Raw genomic sequence first — 18128 nt, 5'->3', positions numbered from 1 at the left:
TCACTAATAAATGTTATGCGATTTGAAATCTCAGTAACTCTGCCATAAGCTTTCAGCGAACCGTCAGAGATAAAATAATGAAAAAACAGCTATGTATATATAGGAATGAGGGTAAAGATAGGGGGGAGGAAACGATTGGAGTTATAAATAAATTAGTAAGGGGTTGAGAATTAGGATGGACCATTTCTGTACCATTGTATTATACTTTAGTAATACAGAATGATTTGCCATATTGGTAAAGCTATCAGTTAAGATTGGTTAAGCTTCGTTGTACCTCTTATTTCTACCCAGGGAACTTCTCTTTCCAGACTTTCCACTTTCCATAAGATTTCCTTTTGGATCCTTGTCTGCTAGCCAGTAGGGTTTCATAGATGTAATGGGTTTGTATGATTGGATAGAATTCGGATATGTTTGGTGTTGCATTTCTTTTCCATTTTCTGGTTATAAGTAGTCTAGCTCCATAATGAAGTCTCTTTATGCATATCCTTGTGCTTCAATATACAATGTCATCCAAAACCAGCTGTGCATAAACTCGTGCTCCAGAAAATAACTGTAATCCACCATAGTGCACCTCCACCTTACACAGTGGCTCCTTCTCTCAAATTTAGACACACACAAGTAAAGGTCCAAACACGCGTGTCCTCCACATTGGGTAATGTGATCCACAGATATCCTCAGGAAAATTGAAAAATATATTCACTACAATGGTGAAAGCTCACCTCGCCATTCAATATAGGGAAAATATTTAGAAAACTCTCATGGTGCAGTATCAAAAAGAACTTTCCAATTTATTAAAGACATTAAATACTCACAAATTTAGTGTACTTGTACTATCCAGTACATCAGATGATTTGCATAAAGTCATAGCTAGTATACAATCATGGGACCTTAACAGTGAACCTCCATCAAGCGATAAAGAAAGAGGAAAGGGACCCCCTATTGTTTGGACTTTAACAGCACGTACAATAATCAAATAAAGGATAAAACAGTATTTATTATCAAAATATGTATACAAATATAACAATCAAAAAAATGGAAAAGTAGAAATCACAAATAATTTAAATACATGCAATAGTATCCGTAATGGAATGACAATAGTAGATGGACAGGTCACCCATGTAACATATGGTGGGCCAGGGTGCTCAGAAACCCTACGCGTTTCCTCCATCAAGCGATGTTCAAACATGGCCAAAATCACACTTCCGGTAGGGTTGCCACCTCATTCCTTTAAAACCGGACACATATTAATTAAAAAAGGTTCTGTGGCTGATTAAGGTGGTAATTAGTTTTGGTTTTAAAGGGATGAGGTGGCAGCCCTAGCTTCTGGGCGTCCTGATGTCACATAGCCCCGCCCCTACTGACGCATTTCATCATGTGATCCTGACTTAATTATAGGAAAATGGAGGGTTGGACATCTGCTTATATTTATATGTGCCCAAAATCTTCCGTAGTATCTGGTACTGTTGGCCATCTTGCCAGTGCTCAGGTAGTAGAGGCTGATCAGCGGCCATTTTAAAACAGCCACATCTACATTGGGTAAACACATTACAGCAGGAGCCAAAACACTAGAGGCCAGTTGGCTGCCATTTTTCCTAAGGTGGATAACAATATCTACATATTATATAGACATTACCATAGACACAGCCCTCCATCTACAGATGGAAACTACACCGAATTACGACCATAAATCCTGTAAGAATATTTAATAAACAGATCTTACATGCAAATAAGACTTAGTTCTCCCTATATTTATCTAAACAATAATGTGAAACATTATATCATGGGTGCTCAACCTGTGGCCCCCCAACTATTGCAGAACTGCAAGTCCCATCATGCATCTGGGAGTCATGCTTGTAATTGTCAGCGGTTTTCAATGCCTAATGTGACTTGAAGTTCCACAACATCTGGAGAGCCACAGGTTGAGCACCCATGCATTATATGCAATTGTATGTCAGGACAGCGTCAGCTGACATGTCAGCTCTTACAAAAAAGGCAGACAAATATTTTTCTTAAAAAACATATCTCCATGGAGATTGTATTTGTTTTTGTATATAATCATTTATTTACACGGATGCAGATAAGTACTAGTAGTCCTATGTATTAATATAGATGTGGTTGCACTGCACTTTTTTAATGAATTCATAATAATAATGTAACCTATTTTACTCCAGTGGTGGCCCGTCCATATAGGGAGCACGGGTACATCCACCCCAAAGCTAGTCACAATTTTTTTTTTAAACAAAAAAAAAAGTCATTTAAGTGCACTGTGTATGTGACGTCTATGCAATCACGTGATTGCAGATGAGACACTTAATTTGCCTGGTTTTCTTTGCTTGTGGCACTTCATTATTGGTCATTCTGCCTGTTGTGTGGTTTTCCTATTGGCACCACCATAGGACATGGGCTCAGAGATGCAGCATCACCTCACATTTGTCCCACACCTGTGCGGTATTGCCACAAATGTCAGATCATGGCCAGTAACTCTCACCCTAGACCTCCTCTATAAATCTAAAGTGGTAACCTGTAAAGGCTTTTAAAGTGTAGCCTTAACGCATTGCCTATGGATAGTAAAATATACATGGTTTGTCGCCATTGCACGGGCGTGCACGGTTTTAAAATGGGACATGTTTAGTATCTATTTACTTGGCATAACATTATCTTTTATATTTTACATAAAAACTTATGTATTGTGTTTTTTTTTTTTTTGCATTGAAATTCTAAAAAGTCAATTTTTTTCCCAAAAATTACATTTGAAGAAACACAAAACAAAAAAAAACACAAATATTATGTAACATATAAACTTGCAAAACATACCAATTTATTCCCTAGGGCCTCTGCTTTAAAAACTTATATAATGTTTGGGGGTTTAAGTAATATTGTAGCAAAAAAATGTATGTTACATGTAAACAAAAAGTGCCAGTGAAGGCCTGGTCTTATACTGAATATACTCCAGCATGATCCACTATGGATTGAAAACAGAAATATAAGTTGGTCATTCTGTGGCATCTCATATGACCCCAATATAAAATACATGTCCATTTAATTGTATAGAATTAATACTGGTGAATTTAACAATGTCAGAATATTAAGACAAGGATCTGCTCATGCTTGTCTATATTAAAAATAATTCCTTTTCAATCTCCCATGTGCTGATTCCACCCTAATTAAATGACACTGAATGAAGATGTATGTCTGAGCGCCACCTGGTGATCATACACACATATGACAATATATAGACCAAAAGTGGGATGGTGAAATGTACTCCCAATTAAAAAAACAAATTCAAACTACAGAAGTAAAGTCTATATCTTACCAATAGTAGTCTAAGTTTAAATGGTGTCTAAGCTGGAGTATATACATTGATGTTACTCTCAAGCAGATCCTAAAGCCTCATTCACACCAGGATTTGCACACGGGGCAATTAGCCCCAGTGCATGGGGCTCTGGCATTTAGCTGTGGCTGAAGGGCACAGCCACACCATTCAGCGCAACAGCCTGCAGTCTGTCAAATACGTTGAGAGCCTGACATCTGCTGACAGTGTTAGGCAGTGCGTTTAGTGGTATGTATGTATAGGATAGTGCGCACCCATGGATGAATGCCCAGAAGGCAAGCAGCATGCATTCTGGGCATTTATCCCTGGGCACATACTTGGCCTTAAGGGAAGTACTGCTATCAGTGACAAGCTCCCTCTCTTACTCTGCTCACTCATTGTACTGTATCTTTGAAGGTGCAGCAAAGTTATCCTAGGACTTGGAAGTGTTAGGTCTACAGAACGCTCCCTTCACCATATTTCCATAATAAAGGATGAAAGTGTTCTGTGGTTTCCAGAGGTGAAATGTGGAGACAGATAAGACTGATTGTGATAAAACTGCAGAGTTCACATGAACTTACCAGCTCATTAGATTTCTGACAGAATAAACTACTATCTTTCTACATTTAACAAATTACTATAATAAAATGCTTCCAATTGTATATAAGAAGCCTAAAGGGAGTAAATTAATTGTTTGCATTTACCTACACTTTACATTTTATTTTATTGGGTCTTTGTTATTGAGTTTGTATGAATGGTAAAGTAATGAGCAAAGTGTATAAATGAGACCATACAAAAAATTAAAAATTATCATTTTCTGTTCTTCTGGATGAAAGGAAGGTGAAATCTGGCTGGTTCTTGTGGAATACAATACATCAGTGCTCTGTAAAATGCCATTTCAAGTAAGCTAGATACATGAATATTTTTTTACTTTTAATTCTTATTTGTACTGCATTCAAACAGATTCTCATAAAATACATCTGCTATCTGACATGGACTACTTCTTGGACTCTGTGTTTGGAATTACACACTGTATTCCTTTTATGCTTAAATTTTTCGAATGAGATCATGAAATAGCCTTTCTAAGCTATCTTCCTGGTAATGTAACACCTAGTAATCCAACTACTGTGAAATATCTAACTTCTAATTTATTGGGCTGGCAGACTTCTGAGTTCATTTTCAGTCACTATAATGTGGTCCAGTAGTGTCCCATGGTTTTTATAATTAATGTGACTTTAGTGATAATAGAATAATAACAACTAAGCTGCATAATTGTGTCCATCGCAAATTTGCTTTCTGAAATGTCTGGTCTCTACAGATCTCATATATTTGTGTAATATGTATATTACTCATTCATATCTGGGGGTGAATGCTGTATGCACACTAGTATATGACAGGAGACCCCCCCCCCCCGCCCCCATGTTGAGTGGCCATCTGCAATCTTTTTACATTGCTCCTTCGACTCCCAGTTTCTAGTATGCACAACCTCTTATAGGTTCCATTTTTCCTGTCATTAATTTGTAAAAAAGCTCCTCAGGCTCAGCATGACACTACCCAAGTCATTGTCTATATGTGCCTGCTAATCAAAGTTCTCAATCGCTACTGTTGTAAAGTGATTCTGTATGTATGTTGCCCAATCTTGTCCAATCTTCTTTACTTTTCTCCTCCTTTGTACTGCTTACAAAGTTTAATTAAAATTCACATTGACAATATATATATATATATATATATATATATATATATATATATGTTGGTTCCTTTTGTTTAAAAGGCCTTCCAGAATCTGATAAGTCCCACCTCTCCCTTCAAATCCCAACATCCACTGAGCCAAAGATGTGGGGAGGAGGCCCTTGTTCCCATCAACATGGGGATAAGTGGCAGAAACTTTTCTGGCATTGGTGTTGTGCACCACATTAACTTAGAAGATAGATCTGTTTCATATGCCTCTGTACCAAACTTTCCTGTTTCTATTTCACAATGAAATAGAAACTGGTGCAGGGTCCTCTCCTATTTGACAAAGGGAAAGCAGTAGTTTTAAGTATAGAAAACTATCACAGCTCCCCATAAGATCGGTGCTTTTTATGGGGTATGAACTGTCTGCAGGCAACTCACGTGCTTCTTTGGTCATGCAGTGATTACACTACACGAGCTGAGCCTGCATGGTTGACAACCCTCTCTCTTCCCATCTGCATTCAACTGAGTGGGTAGGATGATCTGTGCAAGAAGCTCCAGCTGAACTGTGCCATGTTTGTCACAGACACAGCATAGATTACAGACAGATCTCCTCCCCTTACTTCTAAGTTATCCTCCCCATATTGAGAGCATTTAGCCTGGTATGGAGTCAATGATGTCACCTGAGATCCTTGGCCAGGTTGTTGATATAAAGTCAGCAGCCATCTGTCATGAAAATCTCACGAAGAGATTGTCCTCCAGGTCTTCTGATGTACGATCGTCGCGGGTACGCACGATCGTACGAATGCCCTTACGTTCGTACACAGGTGCGCGTGCGCGGGCACGCGCACGGTCGCGTGCGTGCATCCGTATTGGCGCCAAACGGCCTATTTAAACCAGCCTCTTGCCAACAGTCTTTGCTGTCTGCTCTACAGGGTTATATCTGTGAGACCTGATCCGTATTGTTTGTTCCTGTTTGACCCGGCCTGCCTGTGACCTATCTGCTGTCCGCCTGCACCCGACCTCGGCTTGTTGTGACTATTCTCCTGCCTGTTCCCTTGTACTTCGTTCCTGTCTGGTATCCGATCCGGCTTGCTCTGACCATCCGTCTGCTAAAAGGGTAACCTGCTTATACTGAACTGTTCATCTGCTATAAGTGCCTGCTCATATTGAACTACCTATCTGCTGCAAGTCACCTGCTTATACTGAACTGTGTCATCTGCTACAAGTGATCTGTTAGTATTGAACTGTTCATCTGCTATAAGTGCCTGCTCATATTGAACTACCTATCTGCTGCAAGTCACCTGCTTATACTGGACTGTGTCATCTGCTACAAGTAACCTGCTAGTATTGCACTGTCCATCTGCTCCTAGTGCCTGCTTATATTGACTGTTTATCTGCTGCAAGCACTTGTGTATATTATACTGTTCACCTGCTACAAGTGGCCTGCTTTCCTGCACTGCTTATTGCCAAGTTACCTGCTCCTTTGAACTGTGTATCTGCTTTTAACTACCTGCTGATCCCTTCACTGTGATTACCTGCTCCACTGAACCTCGCCTACCCATCCTACCCATCTGTTGATCCTGCCAGGCACCTGTACCCCTCCTTACTCCTGTGTTCCCTGTTACATTGCCAGGAAACCGGTAGTGGGAGTCGTAAAGGAGGCCTCTCTCCGCAATCCGAGCTCGCTACTAGAAGGTACGTGACACCATCATTGATGAACTGTCATGATGATGAAGTCTGAGCTGGTGTGATGGACCTACATCGCTGGATGATGTGATTAAAATTAGATCTCTAGATCTCTTGGGAATCTTTTTTTAATGAAGGACTTTTTCATAAGTGTGTGTTTATGCTCAGTTCACTCCTATTACTCCAGTCCTCACTACTGTTAAATGTTTTGTTCATCACTATGCTCATCACAACTATGCATTTTAAATTTTTTTGTGAATAAGTAACCCAGGGTACCATATTTTCCTTAACCACTTCAGCCCCGGAAGGATTTACCCCCTTCCTGACCGGGCCATTTTTTGCGATACGGCACTGTGTCACTTTAACTGATGATTGCACGGTCATGCAATACTGTAGCCAAACAAAATTGGCATCCTTTTTTCCCCACAAATAGAGCTTTCTCTTGGTGGTATTTGATTACCTCTGTGTTTTTTATTTTGTGCCCTATAAACAAAAAAATGAATATTTTTGAAAAAACACAATATTTTTTACTTTTTCCGATAATAAATATCCCAAATTTAACCACTTGCCGCCCGCCCTATAGGCAATTGACGGTGGCAAAGTGGTTGCATAATCATGATTGGACGTCATATGATGTGATCAGGATTATGAGCCGCTGCGCGCCCCCGGGGGCGCGCATCGCGGCGATCGTTGTTGCGAGGTGTCAGTCTGACACCCGGCAACTACGATCTCGGTAAAGAGTCTCCGACGGAGACTCTTTACCACGTGATCAGCCGTGTCCAATCACGCCTGATCACAGTGTAAATAGGAAGAGCCAGTGATTGGCTTTTCCTCACTCGCGTATGTCAGACGCGAGTAGAGGAGAGCCGATCGGCTGCTCCTCTGACAGGGGGGGTCTGTGCTGATTGATTATCAGCACAGCCCCCCCGAGGATGCCCACACTGGACCACCAGGGACACCACCAGACCACCAGGGATGCCCAGCAAAAGGTAATCCTCCCTAGACCACCAGGGATGCCAGTCAGTGCCACAATGGATGCCAATCAGTGCCCATAATGGATGCCAATCAGTGCCCACAATGGGCATCACTGATTGGCATGCATAATTGTTTGGCACTGATTGGCATCCATTAGTACAGTATAACATAATACAATGCCGCCTATGAGTGCCCACCTGTGCCACCTATCAGTGCCCACCTGTGCCGCCTATCAGTGCCCACCTGTGCCGCCTATCAGTGCCCATCCGTGCCGCCTATCAGTGCCCACCCATGCCCATCTGTGCCGCCTATCCATGCCCATCTGTGCCGCCTATCCATGCCCATCTGTGCCGCTCACCCATACCAATCCGTGCCAGCTATCAGTGCCAATTTGTGCCACCTATCAGTGCCCATCCGTGTCACCCATCAGTGCCACCCGTCAGTGCCGCCTATCAGTGCCCATCAGTGCCACCTATCAGTGCCACATATCAGTGTCCATCAATGCCACCTCATCAGTGCCACTTCATTGGTGCCACATCATTGGTGCCCATCAGTGCCGCCTTATCAGTGCCCATCAGTGTAGCCCCATCAGTGCCCATCAGTGAAGGAGAAAACGTACTTATTTACAAAGTTTTGAAACTGAAACAAAAAAAACATATTTTTTTTCAAAATGTTCCGTATTTTTTTATTTGTAGCGCAAAAAATAAAAACTGTAGAGGTGATCAAATACCACCAAAAGAAAGCTCTATTTGTGGGAAAAAAATGATAAAAATTTAATTTGGGTACAGTGTAGCATGACCGCGCAATTGTCATTCAAAGTGCGACAGCGCTGAAAGCTCAAAATTGGTCTGGGCGGGAAGGTGTTTAAGTGCCCGGTATTGAAGTGGTTAAAAAAAACAAAAGCACATGTCTTCCTCAGTTTAGGCTGAGATATATTTGTCTTCATATCTTTGGCAAAAAATTGCAATAAGCCTATATTGATTGGTTTGCGCAAAAGTTATAGCGTCTACAAAATAGGGGATAGATTTATGGCATTTTTATTATTATTATTTTTTTTTTACTAGTAATGACGGTGATTTGTGATTTTTATTGGGACTGCGACATTGCAGCAGACATATCGAACACTTTTCACACTATATTGGGACCATTGACATTTATATAGTGATCAGAGCTATAAATAGCTATTGTTTACTGTATAAATGTCACTGGCAGGGAAGGGGTTAACACTAGGGGTGATCAAGGGGTTAAATGTGTGTCCTAGGGAGTGGTTCTAACTCTGGGGGATGGGACTGCCTGGGGAGGAGACCAATCGTTGTTCCTAAGACAACAGATCGCTCTCTGGACGGAGATCTTTCTGTTTATTTTGACAGATTTACGTTCTCTCTTTCTCAGGAGCAATTGCGGGTAGCTGATGGCCATCGTGGCCACATGCACAGACTCCTCAGTGATGCGGCGTGTGCGTGCGCTGTATACTTCTTAAAGTGTCCACTGTACAGCTACAGCGATTCCCGCAGGAGTGCCATTCTGCTGCCGTCAATCGACGGCGGGAGGTCAGCAAGTGGTTAAACAACAGACAACATGGATTCATGAAAGACAGAAGTTGTCTAAGCCCCTGTACACACGGTCGGAGATTTCCACAACCAAATCTGTTGGATTTTGTCCGTCAGATTTAGTCTGACGGATTGTGTCCGAAACTGTTGCATACACACGGTCGGACTAAGTTGTCGAAAAATCCGATCTTTCAGAACGCGATGACATAATTTTGTTACGATGGGACTACATTCAGGCTAGTAGCCAATAGCTTTGATGTAGGAATTTGATCTGAGCATGTGTGGCACTTGGTCCGATCAAAATTCTCTACACATGATCGGATTACGTCTGACCGGCCCAGTTGGTCGGGAAATATTTCCAACATGTTGGAAAATTGGGTCCGATGGAGATTCAGATGACGCGGTCCGATAAGACGCATTCTGACGCATTCTCCGACCGTGTGTACGCGGCATAACAAACCTTAGGTAGGGGGGTGGCTGTGGGTATAGTATACTTAGATTTTCCAAAAGCGTTTGACACAGTTCCCCACACGCAGTTAATGTGTAAGGTAAAGTCTACAGGCTTTGAAAAATCAGTTTGTAAATGGATAGAAAACTGGCTAAAAAACTGAATTCAGAGAATAGTGGTTAACCACTTCAGCCCCGGAAGGATTTGCCCCCTTTTTACTAGTAATGGCGGTGATCTGCGATTTCTAACAGGGCTGCAACATTGCGGCAGACAGATCAGACACCTTTGACACTATTTTGGGACCACTGACATTTATAAATAGATCAGAGCTAAAAATAGCCATTGATTACTGTATAAATGTCATGGGCAGGGAAGGGGTTAACACTAGGGGGTGGTGAAGGGGTTAACTGTGTTCCCTAGGTGTGTTCTAACTGTAGGGGGGTGAGACTGACTAGATGACTAGGGAGGAGAGAGCTTGGTGTTCATACTTTGTATGAACACATGATCTGTCTCCTCTCCTCTGGGAGAACCGAGTTTGGGTATTTACACACACAAACCCCCGGTTCTCGCTCTGTCACGTGTGATCGCAGGTGCCCAATGGTCATCACGCCCACCAGGCACGCACATCAGTTCTGGGGACAGGCGGAGTACAGCTACGCTGATTTGTGCAGCCGTGCCAACCTGCCGCAATACCTGTGGCAGCTGGTCGGCTAGCGGTTAATGATTCTTACTCTGAATGGTTTAAGGTTATCAGTGTTGTACCCCAAGGTTCAATGTTGGGGCCTTTACTTTTTAATTTATTTATAAACGATATAGTGTCTGGAATTAAAAGTACCATTAGTGTTTGCAGATGACACTAAGCTATGCAGTGGAATAACATACTTACAGGATGTCTCCAACTTACAAGCTGATCTCTAATTGGTCAACTATGTGGCAGATGAGGTTTAATATTGATAAATGTAAAGTTATGCACTTGGGGGCTAAAAACATGCATGCATCATACATACTAGGGGGAGAACAGCTGGGGAAGTCAATGGTGGAGAAGGAACTGGGTGTTTTGGTAGATCATAAGCTTAAAAATAAAATGCAATGCCAAACTGTGGTTTCAAAAGTGAGCAAAATCTTTTCTTGTATTAAGAGAGGTATGGACTCCAGAGAGAGAGAAATCATTATACCCCCCTTCCCCCCACAAATCATTAGTAAGACCTCATCTGGAATATGCAGTTTGGTTTCGGGCACCGGTTCACGGAATGGATATTGGGGAACTGGAGAAAGTGCAGAGAATGGCAACCAAACTGATAAGAGGCGCGGAGGAGCTCAGCTACGAGTAAAGATTTGAGGAACTGAATCTATTCCCTCTTCAGAAGGGGAGATTAAGGAGGATATGATCAACATGTACAAATACATAGGTGAACTTTGTTTTGAGTTATTCACAAATTCATAACATCTCAGAGGTCAAGGGGGCACTCTTTATTGATGGAGGAAGCGAGATTGATGGAGGAAAAGAGATTTAATCTCTAAATATGAAAAGGCTTCTTCACGGTAAGTGCTGTGAACATGTGCAATAGACTCCTTCAAGAGCTGGTTCTGGCTAGCTCAGTAGATTGTTTTAAAAAAGGCTTGGAATTGTTATTAGATACACATGATGTAACTGGATACTAATATTTATAAAGCAAACTTGATCCAGGTAATATATGATTATCTCTTGGAGGATCAGGAAGGATTTTTTTCCCCGCTGGAGCAAATTGGATCATGCTTTTTTTGGGGGGATTTTTGCCTTTCTCTGGGTTAGCTGAGAGTATAGGATTGTGTGTGTAGGATTGTATAAAAAAAAATCCCTTCTATTGGTTAAACTGGATGGACTTCAACCAGACTAACTATGTAACATATCAGACCCTTAGGCTGGATTCACACCTATGCAGTTTTAGTGCTTTTTGTAGATTTGCCCTACAGTCCATTTAACATGGTTTCCTATGGAACACGCTCTGTAGTGCAAATCTGCAAAATGCAAAAAGCACTAAAACTGCATAGATGTGAATCCAGCCTTAGGGCCGGTTCACACTGCAGGCGAGGCGAGGCGACTCCGACTTGCCTCGCCGCGACCTGCAGCGGCCTCGGCGGCGACTTGCAAATGACTTCTGTATAGAAGTCAATGCAAGTCGCCCCGAGGTCGCCCAAAAGTAGTACAGGAACCTTTTTTCTGAGTCGGAGCGACTCGAGTCGCTCCTCTCAGAACGGTTCCATTGTACAGAACGGGGGCGACTTGCGAGAGCGAGGCGAGTCGTGTCGCCTCGCATCGCCCGCTGTGTGAACCGGCTCTTAGGGTCTAGCAGAAATGCTTTGTTTACAAACAGAGCAAAGTCGACTGGGAAATGTCATTTAGTTGCAATTATTTTATTTTCTTTCAAAATGTCACTTTAATACATTGTACAGGTATAACGCTTCAAGTACAGGTTTAAGACATCCCCAAGCATTGTATTTATTATTATTATTATTCAGGATTTATATAGCGCCAACAGTTTGCGCAGCGCTTTACAATATGAGGGCAGACAGTACACTTACAATACAATTCAGTACAGGAGGGATCAGAGGGCCCTGCTCGTTAGAGCTTACAATCTAGAAGGGAGGGACTGCACATTTTAAATTCGACTCTTTAAGCCACATTAAATAAACCTGCTCTCCATTAAATGTTTTCATTGCAGTGCCTTGTCTCCATGCCCCTTTTTTCACAAAAAAAACTTGTAAATTGGCTTTTAAAAAGGGCAGAAAAAAAAAAAAATCAAGATTCAAAGATTCATCTCTCACAGTGACAATATATAAAAAAATCTTGCCCACATTATTAAGCCACAGGCATAAAAGTTAAAATTCTAATTGACACCTAAAATTTGTGAATTTTTCTTAATTATATAATAATCCTAAAGTTCTATGTGACATTTTAAATACTGTATTGCAGATGTAGGTCAAACTAAAATGTTTGTTGCATTACTTCCCTCTGCTGGTCAATTATTGGTATTACAAATCCATTACAGATGCAAGTTGCTTTTCACATAATATCACTGCAATTTCCACCCTATTGTGAATGCACCCAAATACACAGGGCAGGCCCTTGACCTAGGCAGCACTGTATGTCTCAAAAGCTCAGGTGTCAAATTAATATTTAACATGTTGTTTCCGTAAAGTGGAATGAAAGCCAACACTTTTTTTTTTTTTGTTTGCTTTTTTTAAATACCAACAATTTTAATTAGAGCTTATGATACAAATTAGGACAGAGAAATCTGGCAAAGAATGCCTAACACAAAAATGTCACGTACAATCATAGCTCTCCGTGTGTAAAGTACAATCAAAGAAAAAGAACAACAGTATATACCCCAACAGGGATGTAGAAATGTAATACGCATATATAAGCATCATACTCTGCTACATTTGTTCACAGATCAAAGGAATTTGCAGTCAGCTGTATCCCTGACAGACCCGGTATACACAAACCCCTTAATAAGAGGGCCAGTTTTCCCATTTTTGTTTGTAAATTATCATAGTTTCCATTATGGTATGGTAAATTATTTTTATAAGCATTATAGCCTCCATTGTTTGTAAAAAAAAAAAAACAGAGACCAGGGAACAGTGGGACAGTACCAAATTAGGGCTATCACCCACCGAACAGCACCAAAAAGGATATGAACCAATTGCTGGCATGGGGATGGTATATCTGGCATTGTTGCAAAAAATAGGCACTTTGGCAAGGTCAAAGTAAGTTATACTTCTGCTGCTTAAGTAGCTGCATGTTACCAGAGTGGTTTTACAGCTCCAAAAGATGTGGAGGAACGTACCTCTGTTTGGACAACCCCTGAAGCAGGTCTCTGGTACTGCTGAAAAAAAACACATGCACAGGGGGTGAGCTGCCACCTTGTATGAAGCTTAAAGTGATTCTAAAGGCTCAAGGGTTTTTACCTTTATGCATTCTATGCATGAGTGTAAAGAAACCTTCTCTGTGCAACAGCCCTCCCTAATACTTACCTGAGCCCCATCTCGATCCAGGGATGTGCATGAGTGCCCTAGCTCTCTGGGGACTCTCCTTCCTCATTGGCTGAGACAGCACTTGTAGCCATTAGCAGAGCCGTGGCTCTGGAACAAGCCTGCTTGGGTGCCCCCATTGAAAGCTGCTGGCTCTGGGTACACTCAGGCAGGAGGGAGGCACCAAGAGTACAGGAGAGGGACCCAAGAAGAGGAGGATTGAGGCTGCTCTGTGCAAAACCACTGCACAGAGCAGGTGAGTATGACATGTTTGTTATTTAAAAATAAAAAATAAAGCCTTTGATATCACTTTAATAACTGTCTCCTTGACAGCAATAGAATGTGTGCTTTTGTGCATTTTAGAGAGCATTTCCAGTCATTGGCCAGACTGCTGGTTGGAAGCTAAAAAGTGGGGACCTTGAGTGGAGAGTGTGAACAAGTTTTGCTTTTGACTGCTGGTGATTGCTGTGTTACATTTTTAGGTTCTTTTTGGGGCTTTTCCTTGCAGCTTTTTAACACCTTTTTCTGTCACTTTTTTTTCTTTCCTTCCTTCAGCCTACTAATTAAGGGGAGTGGTTAATTGGTCACAGGTGCTTGAGGCCTATATAACCTTGTGTATAACTTTTGTGAGCCTGCTCATCTTTGAACTTGCTGGAACTTAGACCAAGTGGAACCGGACTAGGTGGTGAGTTAAAAAACAGAGTTAATTGGAATTGTACTAAGTGGTGAGTTAAAAACCAGAGTTAGTGGAACCAGACTAAGTGGTGAGTTAAAAAACAGAGTAATGCCCCGTACACACGATCGGACTAGAAAGAAGTTTTGACTCAAAATTGTTTGCCCGTCTGTGTGCTAGTCCGCCGGACTTTTGAAATGAACGGACTTGCCCACACACGGAGAAAAGTCAGTTCATTTTGAATAGGGCTCCAGGTAGATGGGATTAGCGAAGGAAGCCAATGTCGCCGCCTCCATCGGTGAGATTGACACATCACTAGCCCCGTCACCTGGTATGGACTTAAAGGGGAAGCCCTACGCCGAAAAAACGGCGTTGAGATCCCCCCAAGGTCCACATCAGACCATAATCCGAGCATGCAGCCCGGCTGGTCAGGAAAGGGGGTGGGGAGATTCAGATGACGCGGTCCGATAAGACGCATTCTGACGCATTCTCCGACCGTGTGTACGCGGCATAACAAACCTTAGGTAGGGGGGTGGCTGTGGGTATAGTATACTTAGATTTTCCAAAAGCGTTTGACACAGTTCCCCACACGCAGTTAATGTGTAAGGTAAAGTCTACAGGCTTTGAAAAATCAGTTTGTAAATGGATAGAAAACTGGCTAAAAAACTGAATTCAGAGAATAGTGGTTAACCACTTCAGCCCCGGAAGGATTTGCCCCCTTTTTACTAGTAATGGCGGTGATCTGCGATTTCTAACAGGGCTGCAACATTGCGGCAGACAGATCAGACACCTTTGACACTATTTTGGGACCACTGACATTTATAAATAGATCAGAGCTAAAAATAGCCATTGATTACTGTATAAATGTCATGGGCAGGGAAGGGGTTAACACTAGGGGGTGGTGAAGGGGTTAACTGTGTTCCCTAGGTGTGTTCTAACTGTAGGGGGGTGAGACTGACTAGATGACTAGGGAGGAGAGAGCTTGGTGTTCATACTTTGTATGAACACATGATCTGTCTCCTCTCCTCTGGGAGAACCGAGTTTGGGTATTTACACACACAAACCCCCAGTTCTCGCTCTGTCACGTGTGATCGCAGGTGCCCAATGGTCATCACGCCCACCAGGCACGCACATCAGTTCTGGGGACAGGCGGAGTACAGCTACGCTGATTTGTGCAGCCGTGCCAACCTGCCGCAATACCTGTGGCAGCTGGTCGGCTAGCGGTTAATGATTCTTACTCTGAATGGTTTAAGGTTATCAGTGTTGTACCCCAAGGTTCAATGTTGGGGCCTTTACTTTTTAATTTATTTATAAATGATATAGTGTCTGGAATTAAAAGTACCATTAGTGTTTGCAGATGACACTAAGCTATGCAGTGGAATAACATACTTACAGGATGTCTCCAACTTACAAGCTGATCTCTAATTGGTCAACTATGTGGCAGATGAGGTTTAATATTGATAAATGTAAAGTTATGCACTTGGGGGCTAAAAACATGCATGCATCATACATACTAGGGGGAGAACAGCTGGGGAAGTCAATGGTGGAGAAGGAACTGGGTGTTTTGGTAGATCATAAGCTTAAAAATAAAATGCAATGCCAAACTGTGGTTTCAAAAGTGAGCAAAATCTTTTCTTGTATTAAGAGAGGTATGGACTCCAGAGAGAGAGAAATCATTATACCCCCCTTCCCCCCACAAATCATTAGTAAGACCTCATCTGGAATATGCAGTTTGGTTTCGGGCACCGGTTCACGGAATGGATATTGGGGAACTGGAGAAAGTGCAGAGAATGGCAACCAAACTGATAAGAGGCGCGGAGGAGCTCAGCTACGAGTAAAGATTTGAGGAACTGAATCTATTCCCTCTTCAGAAGGGGAGATTAAGGAGGATATGATCAACATGTACAAATACATAGGTGAACTTTGTTTTGAGTTATTCACAAATTCATAACATCTCAGAGGTCAAGGGGGCACTCTTTATTGATGGAGGAAGCGAGATTGATGGAGGAAAAGAGATTTAATCTCTAAATATGAAAAGGCTTCTTCACGGTAAGTGCTGTGAACATGTGCAATAGACTCCTTCAAGAGCTGGTTCTGGCTAGCTCAGTAGATTGTTTTAAAAAAGGCTTGGAATTGTTATTAGATACACATGATGTAACTGGATACTAATATTTATAAAGCAAACTTGATCCAGGTAATATATGATTATCTCTTGGAGGATCAGGAAGGATTTTTTTCCCCGCTGGAGCAAATTGGATCATGCTTTTTTTGGGGGGATTTTTGCCTTTCTCTGGGTTAGCTGAGAGTATAGGATTGTGTGTGTAGGATTGTATAAAAAAAAATCCCTTCTATTGGTTAAACTGGATGGACTTCAACCAGACTAACTATGTAACATATCAGACCCTTAGGCTGGATTCACACCTATGCAGTTTTAGTGCTTTTTGTAGATTTGCCCTACAGTCCATTTAACATGGTTTCCTATGGAACACGCTCTGTAGTGCAAATCTGCAAAATGCAAAAAGCACTAAAACTGCATAGATGTGAATCCAGCCTTAGGGCCGGTTCACACTGCAGGCGAGGCGAGGCGACTCCGACTTGCCTCGCCGCGACCTGCAGCGGCCTCGGCGGCGACTTGCAAATGACTTCTGTATAGAAGTCAATGCAAGTCGCCCCGAGGTCGCCCAAAAGTAGTACAGGAACCTTTTTTCTGAGTCGGAGCGACTCGAGTCGCTCCTCTCAGAACGGTTCCATTGTACAGAACGGGGGCGACTTGCGAGAGCGAGGCGAGTCGTGTCGCCTCGCATCGCCCGCTGTGTGAACCGGCTCTTAGGGTCTAGCAGAAATGCTTTGTTTACAAACAGAGCAAAGTCGACTGGGAAATGTCATTTAGTTGCAATTATTTTATTTTCTTTCAAAATGTCACTTTAATACATTGTACAGGTATAACGCTTCAAGTACAGGTTTAAGACATCCCCAAGCATTGTATTTATTATTATTATTATTCAGGATTTATATAGCGCCAACAGTTTGCGCAGCGCTTTACAATATGAGGGCAGACAGTACACTTACAATACAATTCAGTACAGGAGGGATCAGAGGGCCCTGCTCGTTAGAGCTTACAATCTAGAAGGGAGGGACTGCACATTTTAAATTCGACTCTTTAAGCCACATTAAATAAACCTGCTCTCCATTAAATGTTTTCATTGCAGTGCCTTGTCTCCATGCCCCTTTTTTCACAAAAAAAACTTGTAAATTGGCTTTTAAAAAGGGCAGAAAAAAAAAAAAATCAAGATTCAAAGATTCATCTCTCACAGTGACAATATATAAAAAAATCTTGCCCACATTATTAAGCCACAGGCATAAAAGTTAAAATTCTAATTGACACCTAAAATTTGTGAATTTTTCTTAATTATATAATAATCCTAAAGTTCTATGTGACATTTTAAATACTGTATTGCAGATGTAGGTCAAACTAAAATGTTTGTTGCATTACTTCCCTCTGCTGGTCAATTATTGGTATTACAAATCCATTACAGATGCAAGTTGCTTTTCACATAATATCACTGCAATTTCCACCCTATTGTGAATGCACCCAAATACACAGGGCAGGCCCTTGACCTAGGCAGCACTGTATGTCTCAAAAGCTCAGGTGTCAAATTAATATTTAACATGTTGTTTCCGTAAAGTGGAATGAAAGCCAACACTTTTTTTTTTTTTGTTTGCTTTTTTTAAATACCAACAATTTTAATTAGAGCTTATGATACAAATTAGGACAGAGAAATCTGGCAAAGAATGCCTAAC

The sequence above is a fragment of the Lithobates pipiens genome, unplaced genomic scaffold (assembly GCF_037356315.1).
Source record: "Lithobates pipiens isolate NorthernLeopardFrog02 unplaced genomic scaffold, aLitPip1_a1.2 Scaffold_8, whole genome shotgun sequence".
NCBI classification, from domain to species: Eukaryota; Metazoa; Chordata; class Amphibia; order Anura; family Ranidae; genus Lithobates; species Lithobates pipiens.
The sequence above is the reverse complement of the archived record's forward strand: the minus strand, read 5'-3'. Positions refer to the sequence as shown.